The sequence below is a fragment of the Malania oleifera genome, chromosome 2, assembly GCF_029873635.1.
Source record: "Malania oleifera isolate guangnan ecotype guangnan chromosome 2, ASM2987363v1, whole genome shotgun sequence".
NCBI lineage: Eukaryota > Viridiplantae > Streptophyta > Magnoliopsida > Santalales > Ximeniaceae > Malania > Malania oleifera.
The window spans coordinates 126,628,614-126,638,121 of record NC_080418.1 but is presented as its reverse complement, the minus strand read 5'-3'; the positions used below and the strand labels follow the sequence as shown (position 1 = coordinate 126,638,121).

At 34.5% G+C, this 9,508-nt stretch overlaps 1 pseudogene; it reads right to left on the bottom strand.

The window, feature by feature from the left end:
• Nucleotides 1-5,063: 5,063 nt before the first annotated feature.
• Nucleotides 5,064-8,804, bottom strand: LOC131148353 (serine carboxypeptidase 1-like; annotated as a pseudogene).
• Between the last annotated feature and the right edge of the window lie 704 nt (nucleotides 8,805-9,508).

Sequence of the window (9,508 nt, the reverse complement as noted above, 5' to 3'; positions counted from 1 at the left end):
TTTCAAAGAAAAATTTAACAACCTAATTCACCCCCTCTCTTGGGAGTACACCTAAGTTTTCAGGTTGAAAATCAAACTGGCAGAAAGATCAAATAGCTTAGATCAGATAATTGTGGTGAATATACGTGTGTTCTTTTGTGAAAGTATATCAAGATGAACGTATTGCTCAACACTTTGTAGTTAGAAATACGCCACATCATAATGGAGTGGTAGAGCGCATGAATTGGACTTAATTTTCTAGAGAAAGTTCAATGTATGTTGTCTAATGCTGGGTTGGACAAAAGGTTTTGGGCAAAGGCTATTAGATATGCATGTCATCTCATTAACCACCTACCATCATTTGTTATTGGGGGAAAAACACCCTATAAGGTATGGTTTGGAGAACCTATTAATGATTATGATTCTTTACATGTAATTGGTATTGTTGCTTATTATCAAGTTAAAGAATCTAAGTTGGATCCTAAAGTCAAGAAAGTAATATTCTTGGGGATTAGTGTAGGAGTCAAAAGATACCGTTTTTGGTGTCTAAAGACGAAAAATATTATTCTAAGTAGGGATGTCACTTTTGATGAATTTGCGATGATAAAGAAAACAATATGTAAGGAGTCACTAGTTGAAGAAAATACTAGTAGTGCTCAACAACAGGTGGAGATTGAGACAATTTTGGGAAACCTAGTGAGAAATGAGGCTACATGATGTAACTCTCCAGTTACAGTGGGGAACATTGTACAAGAAAAGGACATTTCAATCCAAGAATCTTTATTATAATAAGAATCAATTGTTTCTCAATGACCAAGAAGAGAAATTTGAAAACCTGCTCGGTATACTGACATGGTGGCATATGCGCTTCCATTTGTAGATAATAATGTTCCTTACACTTTCAAAGAAGCAGTGAGGAACTCTGAATTAGACAAATAGAAAAAAGTGATGAATGAAGAAATGCAGTCTCTTCATAAGAATCAAACTTGAGAGTTAGCCCAATTGCCCAAGGGTAAGAAAGAAATTGGTTGCAAAGGAGTTTATGTAAAGAAAGAAGGATTTCCATATGAAAATAATGTTCACTTCAAAGCTAGATTGGTAGCTAAGGCCTACGCACAAGAGGAACATATTGATTATGATGAGGTATTTTCTCCAATTGTTAAACATTCTTTCATTCGAATTTTGTTTGTTTTGGTAGCACAATTTGATCTTGAACTAGTTAAGCTTAATGTAAAAACCACATTTTTACATAGTGATTTGGAAAAGGAAATCTACATGACTCAACTAGATGGATAGGTTGCTGAAAATGAAAATTGGTATGCAAACTGAGAAAATTATTGTATGGTTTAAAACAGTCTCTAAGAAAGTGGTACAAATGATTTCGTTAGTTTATGATTGGTCACGAGTACATTAGAAATAAACATGATCATTGCGTTTATTTTCGCAGACTACAAAATTGATCTTTTATATATTTACTCTTATATGTTGATGATATGTCAAGCTTTAAAGAACAGGGAAGAAATCAACAAAGGGATATTCAGTTAAATCAAGAGTTTGAGATGAAAGATCTTGGTGAATCAAAGAAGATACTTGACATGGAAATATGCAGAGACAAAATGAGAGGAAGTTGATGCTTGTTTTCACTTTATGCGGGATATAATTGATAAAGGCCAAATACTTCTTCACAAGATTTCTATAGCTGAGAATCCCGCAGATATGTTGACTAAGATCATGACAACAATCAAGTTCAAACATTGCTTAGACTTGATCAATATCCTACAAGTCTGAATATTTTTTAGGAGGCACCGATGATGTAGAACTCCAGAGAGTGTTGGTGCCTAAAAATTTTGTTAGAATTTATCGTCAAGGTGGAGATTTGTTTGTTTTTGTCCTACATTGGTGGAAAATGTTTATTAAACTTTAAGTTGAAGTTATATAAAAAGCTTCCCTCACCATTTGTAATCACACCTCAAATTTGTAGAGTTACAAATAGCATTTGTACTCTAGGGTATTTTTAATCACTATTGGAAATTTGAAATTTGCCCAAGTAGTAATTTTTCTAGAAGTAGTGGATTAGTCATCGATACTGCTCGAGGACGTAGGTAATTTTGTACTGAACCTTGTAAATTCTTGTGTTATTCTTTATTGTTGTATTTTATTATTAGTTTCTACATTACTTTAGTTTTTAATTATATATTCAATAACAATAGTTGTATTATTGGTGTTTGGCACACGTGGAGTGCCCAGCACAACAAAATCCTCATTGAACAAATCTCATGTTTTCATTTGTGAAATGGAAAAAGTAGGAATGGAGAGGGATGAAGATTTGAGGAGAACAAGAAGAAATCAAGTAATAAATTTGATTACATTCCTTTGGTACACAATTCCTGTGTACCAAAGGTGTAAGCAAGAGTTATACTAATCTCTGAAGGTGTTGCATATTATATCTTTCAAAAAAAAAAAAAAGGAGGAAAAGATGTTACATGCAGATTATAAATGGAATAACAAAAAATTTGCAATAGATGTTTTCTTCAAATCTTATTAAGTTTTTTTATTAGTATTACATATGCTCTTTGCATATATCATTAGGGTGGGGTGTCATAGGGAAATTATAAAATAAACAGACGTTTCTCATGATAAGTTTTCAGGTGCATGCTTACAATGTGGTGACAAATTTGACTTTTTAACTTTTCATAAACTGAATAAGTAAAAAAGTAGGCCTCACTACCACATGGTAGCATCCCGAAAATAGGTGTATGGCTAGTAGAGGGATTGGCCATCTATTCTATAATCTTTCATGTCATGGTGAGGAAGGAGGAAGGTTTCCTCAAAGTAATGATGAGATCATGGTCAGTGCTCTCTGTGGTTGGTGGGTTGGAACTAGGTGTCCAGCTCCTCTTACTGTAGCTAATGTTAATCCTTAGTATTGCACCACATAACCGCCCACCTGAATTCCAAAACAAACTAGTATTAGCTAGTGCAATAATATGGGAGCTTGTAATGAACTTTCATTGTAGTTCTTATCAGAAAGAAAACTCAAAGCAGAAACTCTAATGACGAAAGAGGGCAAATCAAAGTCTTAACTCCTCTACCATACATTTGTGCATTGTGTTGATGCTTTGCATGTTAAGATTTTATTAAGTAAAAGGAAAAAAAAAAATCAAGCTCATCTAAAGTAATTTTACATCACTTGACACGCATTAATGTCATATTACTTTTTGACAAATATTTAATTTTAAGCAAGCAAAGCACCAATAAGCAAACGAGTTAGAGCAAACCAAAACCTCAATGATTGATATTTAATAAACATTACCTCTTTGTTGGTGTACCGTGGATGCCAAGGAGAAACAATGGAGAGTTTTAGGCTGTTTATGGAGTACCTGGTTGAGGTAATTAGCACGCGAGCACCAGTATCCCCACTGCACAGGGTTCAATTATCTCTGTTAATTTTTAAATGACTTTCTTCATGAAATCAATTATAATTAAACAATAATTTTAAGATCATAAAGTTCAAGTCTTAGATTTGCAATTATATGAGTTTTAATAAAACAAAAAACAAATTAGTACTGTATTTAATTCAAATCAATCTGCTAATGATATTTGATTATTGTGGCTGAGGGCACAGTATGTATATATAAACCTCATGAGATCCTTGATGATGGGCAAGATGGTACTTGGGCTATCATTCCAGTTAAAATCTCTGCATGAACATTCATTGCATGATATAAGAACACAATGAAAGATATATGCTCAAGAGTCTTTTTTAAGGTTTTGTTTGTGTTAAAGAAATTTTTTTTTTTTTTGTTTAGAAAAACAAGGAAAAGAAAATGAAAAAAAAAAAATCAAATTGGTATTGTATTTGCTCTCTCTCTAAAATATTTTTAGGAATGAAAATTTAATCAAACATAATTAATCACTAAGAAAAATCAAAGGTTAATGATAGGTAGGACAAAAATTGTTCATTGATGTACTATATATTTTTATTTTCTCTCTTATTTTGCTCTATGTTCAAATTTTAAAAGTAGATTTTTTCATAATTTTCTCTCCCATTTTTGAAGAAAAAAAAAAATTCAAGTTCCAAACAAAGACTAAATGAATTGTTTACATGAACAATTGCAGCTAATTAGTACTTGTAACCACTACTATTAATTAGTACCTAGTCGGGAACCCAAAAGACCTTGGACATCATCGTTTCAAAATTTAAATAAAGAAAAAGTACCTCAAAGCACTCTAACTTGTTGGATTTGCATGAAGAGCAGCTTGCACTTCAGGGATATTCAAATAAGATTTGATATAGTTTTCTAAACACGTATGGAAATTGCAAATCTGCTTAAAAGAAACAACAATATGAAATTGAAAAATCAATTTTTACTGTATTTTTTATGAAGTTAGAAAGCTTGTGTGTTGGTATATTTTAATATTATTATTTTATTAATTATCTTTGAAAAGAGCTTGTACCTTAGATTGGGTTATGTACCTACATTTAATTAGGTCATTCATTCATGTATTTCATAAATTTATAAGATTAATTATGTGAGTGTAACTTAAATCTGGGTGTATACCTATTTAATATATATGTTTTTTATTTATTAGGTGCATGGAGAATGTAAGGTCATTTTATGTTTATAAATAGACTCTTAAGGTATTGGCACCATACACCAATTTCTTCACATCATGCTCATGTCACCCTTCTTTCAAATCTAGAGAGTTTGACGAGCAAGAAAATGTATTTTTTTTTTTTGTAGAGCTTTGGACTCCTCAATTTGTGTAGAATTGGAGAGAGTTATGCGGTGCAAATCAGGTTGTTGTATCCTGAGGGAGACAAGTATTGAGGAGTTCGGTTGTATGGGTTCGTGGGCTAAGCCAAAAACCGCAGAGAGCTTAAATTTCCTTAAAAAAAGCGAGATATCCATGTCTCAGTCAATTTTTGAATCGTGTTAATATTTGTATTTTTATTTGTGTTTAAGTTTATTGATTTGTATTTTATATCAAATTATGTATCATTGTGTGAGGACAAAAGGCACAAGGACAGTTAAGTATCTAAAAGAAGAATTTGATAAATAGAAAAAGATTTACAGAACTAGTTAATCCTTTTTGAATGAAGCCCTAAAGCAGATCGGGGCATAAATGTTATCAAAATCAATATCACCCATTTCCATAAATAATGCCTTCTCTTGAAAGCTGTCACATTGGGCTGATGAACTTACACTCCCAAAGCCACAGAAAGAATGGATGCCTTTGTTGGTTTCATCATAGTTCAAGGCATGTGTCCATGAATAATCAAACATCCCCATTGTATTTGTAGCATCATCAATCCATGCATTCCCTATCTGAAACACTCATCACCAGTTGTTGGAAGGGAAAGAAAGAATCAAAAAATACAAATGAGGTAAAATTCCATACATTGATTAATTATAAGTGCTAGAAAATGCACACAAGAGTAGAAAATTATAATTTTGAAAACTTACAGCTATGCTTTGAGATTTATGATTGCATTCTTGTTGTTGAGAAGAATGGTGTATGCGAGTTGAGGTACATAGTGGCCAGCGTAGCTCTCCCTCACTATGAAGAAGTCTCTGGATTTGTATTGTGGAAACCGCTCGAACCAGTTGATAAGAAAATTATAGGCATCTTTGGCGGTGCTCTTATCCCCGGTTGGTTGCTAATCAGAGGTTGTTTTTGAATAGGAAAACCCCACACCGGTTGGAGATTCCAAGAAGATCACATTGGCCACTGTCATATGCATATAGTTGAGTTTATTGCTTTTATGGATAAGAGAAGAAAAGAAAGAAAATGAACAAGGAGGGGAAACGAGTCTGCATATCATTGATCCATGAATAGTTGTTTCTGAAAAGTGTTTTGCCATCACTATTGACTCTGAAGGGTCCTAGTTCCATCATGGCCCCGTAACCAAAAGAAGAGCATCCTGGCCCTGTCAATGCTCAACATAATTCAATCAAGGACCTTTGCAAATGTAAAGAAAACTCGAAAATGTGGAAACAAAAGGGCTACAAATTGGTTAAAGCTAGAAAAGTAACACTGACAAGTACTACTGTTTTTTGTGAGATTGGAAGAAACGATTGATAACAAGGTTGAAAAACCAAGCATTATTTGGATTATTATTAGATGATCACACTGAATACATTGTTGTGTCATATTTTACTTTAGACAAGCAGTATCCTCTCTCTTTCTCTCTCCAATTTGACTAGATGACATACAGATTAAGTTTGTGAGGATTTCAACATATGAGATACTAGTGTTTTTTCCAATTTAAGGAACATTAATTTAGTGGTTGAAATATGGTAGAAGAAGAGTGAAGATGCTACTCAAATGTGTTTCGGCCGCTTTGGCTTATAATTACCTCCATTGAGCCACAGGACCATAGGGTTTGTAACGACTCGAATTTTTAAATGGAATTTAAATAATAAAGGAAGGGGAATGGAAACAAAAATAAAGAAGGAAACTGCCAAGCTTGTCGACGAACACAGGGGTTCGTTGACGAGAAAATACCGAGAGGAGTTCTAAGGCAGCCTGAATTTCGTCGACGAATATAGGGTCTCATCGACGAAATTTGTGAAGAACTAGTCGAAGAAGATCGGGCTTGTCGACGAATTCTGCTGTCTATAAGTATGAAAAATCTGGGGAAAACTTCATTTTTAAGAAACCTCTCTCTCTCCTCTTCGGCTCTCTCACTCTCTCTCTTCGATTGTGGGTTAGTTTTACGCCGGATCAAAGATCTGAGGCTACCACGACGTTCTTAGCGAAGTTCCCTACAAGTTTGCCAAGGTGGGTCGTCAGAAAAAAGAAGTTGGAAATCATCCCAAAGTTGAGGTAAGGATTTTTAAACCAAATTAGACTTTATGGTAGTTATAGAAATTGATGTACGTATGAAAATACTGACGTTTAGTACTAGGGGTTTTGAGTTTCAGGGTGTTGAGTAGGAAATCCTACAGGGGTTAGGCTAGGAAATTTTAGGGGTTTTTTCAGTAGCCAAGTAAGGGAATAAACTAAAGCAGATGTTTTCCATGCAAGTTATTATTATTTATGAGCACATTTATTTTCAGAAAAGCCTATGTTATATTTGTTTATCATATATGAAACGTATGTTTGGAAAATATTGCTATTATGAGTAAAAGGTATATGCATGTATGAGATGCTAGAAAATCATGATTTTGGTACGACTTTTAATAGAACATGTGTGGCATGAATATTATTTTATGTGAAATGAGATAAGATATGAAAGCTTTTATGAGTAAAACACATTTTCAGGTATTATGAAATGATGAGTTATATTGTGATGATTTTGACGATTGTATGATGAACGATGTATTTTCAGAATGTATATAAATGAAACAATTTTGGCGCGAGGCCATACTTATGTTATCGGCGCAAGGCCGTATTTACTATGATTTTGGCACGAGGCTATATGTATGTTATCGGCACGAGGCCGTATTTTATGTTATCGGCACGAGGCCATATTTATATTATTGGCGCGAGGCCATATTTACTATGATTTCGGCGTGAGGCCATATGTATGATTTGGGCGCGAGGCCGTATCTATGTTTTCAGCACGAGGCTGTAATGATGTTACGTATGATCATGTATTATATGTTTTCACAATTAGGATGTTAGTTTAGTTCAGACCAGGAGCTCGGTACCGTAGCTATGGGTTGATTTTGGCACGAGGCCTTATTAGTGTTACCGTCCCACGAGGGGATGAGAGATGGACAGTCGATGTGGCTTTCAGTAGAGTGTAGACGTCCACCTGGTAGTCCAAACCAGGGTGCGGCGAGCCCATCGTACTTACAGACATAGTTGATTCAGCAGTGGTTGGCCAGCCATTGTCGGGTCCCGCCTTCGGGCTGCACAACCCGTCATGGGGGGTAATACATGACATTAACTAGCTGTTCATCCTCGGTTGATTTTCAGTATTACGAGCTATAACAGATGTTTATGTATGTTTTGATTTATTAACGAATATGAAAGTACATGATTATATAGTATGATATTATGATTATTTCCAGAGTTATGAAATGTATTATACATGTATAAGTACTCTAAATATTCATGTTGCCACACAGCTGTATTTAGTTTATCTTTCCTTACTGAGAAGTGTCTCACCCCCCAACATTATTAAATTTTTCAGGAGCCCCTGAGAGACCGGCTGGTCAGGGCCGCCGTTGAGTTAGTGAAATTACCCCGTGAGGAGGGTAAGATTTTGGTACTAGGGTTGGAATTATTTTTATGTTTGACCCTAGAGATATTTTGATGTATATGAGGATGTATAGTAGTGCAGTATCATAATGTTATAAAAGCTCTGGTATTATGTTTTATGGATGGATTGTTTGGATTTTTATGCTTATTGTTGCGTAGGTTTTTCGCTGTGTATGACAGGTGTCCCCATTACCCATGGGTTCGGGTCAACCATTTGATGTATTATGTTGTATTTTATTAAGGGACGTTACAGGGTTAGTGGAAGAGTTCTTTGGGGACACAACAAAATAATAGAAGAGAGCTTTTCCAGCCTTAGGATCAACTGTGACATAGCCAGAGAATTGATTAAAGTTGACGCCTTGTGGTTGCCCCGGTAGCTTATAGATCCTATTGGCTTCCATCAATGCATCTTGCCTTTCGACGAACACTAGCGAGTGCTCCTCAGTTGCATCTAGTCATGCCCAAGAAGCTGCAAGAGGCGGGTTTTGTGACCTTCTTGACATGATCAATTTCTGAAGGTTGCCAACCTAACTGTTAGCATCAGCACTAAAGGTAATGCGCAGAAGGCATAGGGAGAATACCAAACACCGGAAAACTGCAAGTTGAGTCATCTTCTTATGTAACTCGTGCATTAATTTGCATGTCATGGTGTGTTTGAAGTTAAAGGAATCCCATATATATAGCTTCTTGGGGCCAAGCATTTGCTGTGCCTACAAGAGTTTATCCACCAAGGGGCCTGCTGCTACATTCCCATTGTCTCTTGCTTTCATTTTAAAATTGTTCTAAATTTTTTTTTAAAATTATTTGTTTTTGAGACTGTGGCTATCTAGGAGTGCCATGAAAGGGACAATCAATTTACCAATTGCTACCATTCGGGGGTCCAATGGATCAACGATTTTATTTGGAAAAAAGGAAAGAAAAGGAAAATCATTTTCCATTGTACATTTCTTTAACATGAAATACAATTAAAAAATTTATTCATGAATTTAATATATTTTTCATTTTTTTTCTCCGTTTCCTTGATAACCAAAAACATGAAATTGTGGATTCTTTAATATTTTTCTTCATTCTTTTCCTAATATTTTTCAAGTTCCAAGCTGGGCCTTGAAGAATTTAGATCCCAAACTCCTATTTGAAGCCTATATTCATTTTTAGGATTTATTCAGTTGTTGAAAATATTAGCTATTTTTTTTTCAGTTTCATTTTTAGTCATATAAAACAGTTTTTTTTAGTAATCAATAATTGAAGATATCCTTACCATAATTACATAACCAAATGAGAATACTTTTTTTCTGTTTCATTATCTGAGCAAGCA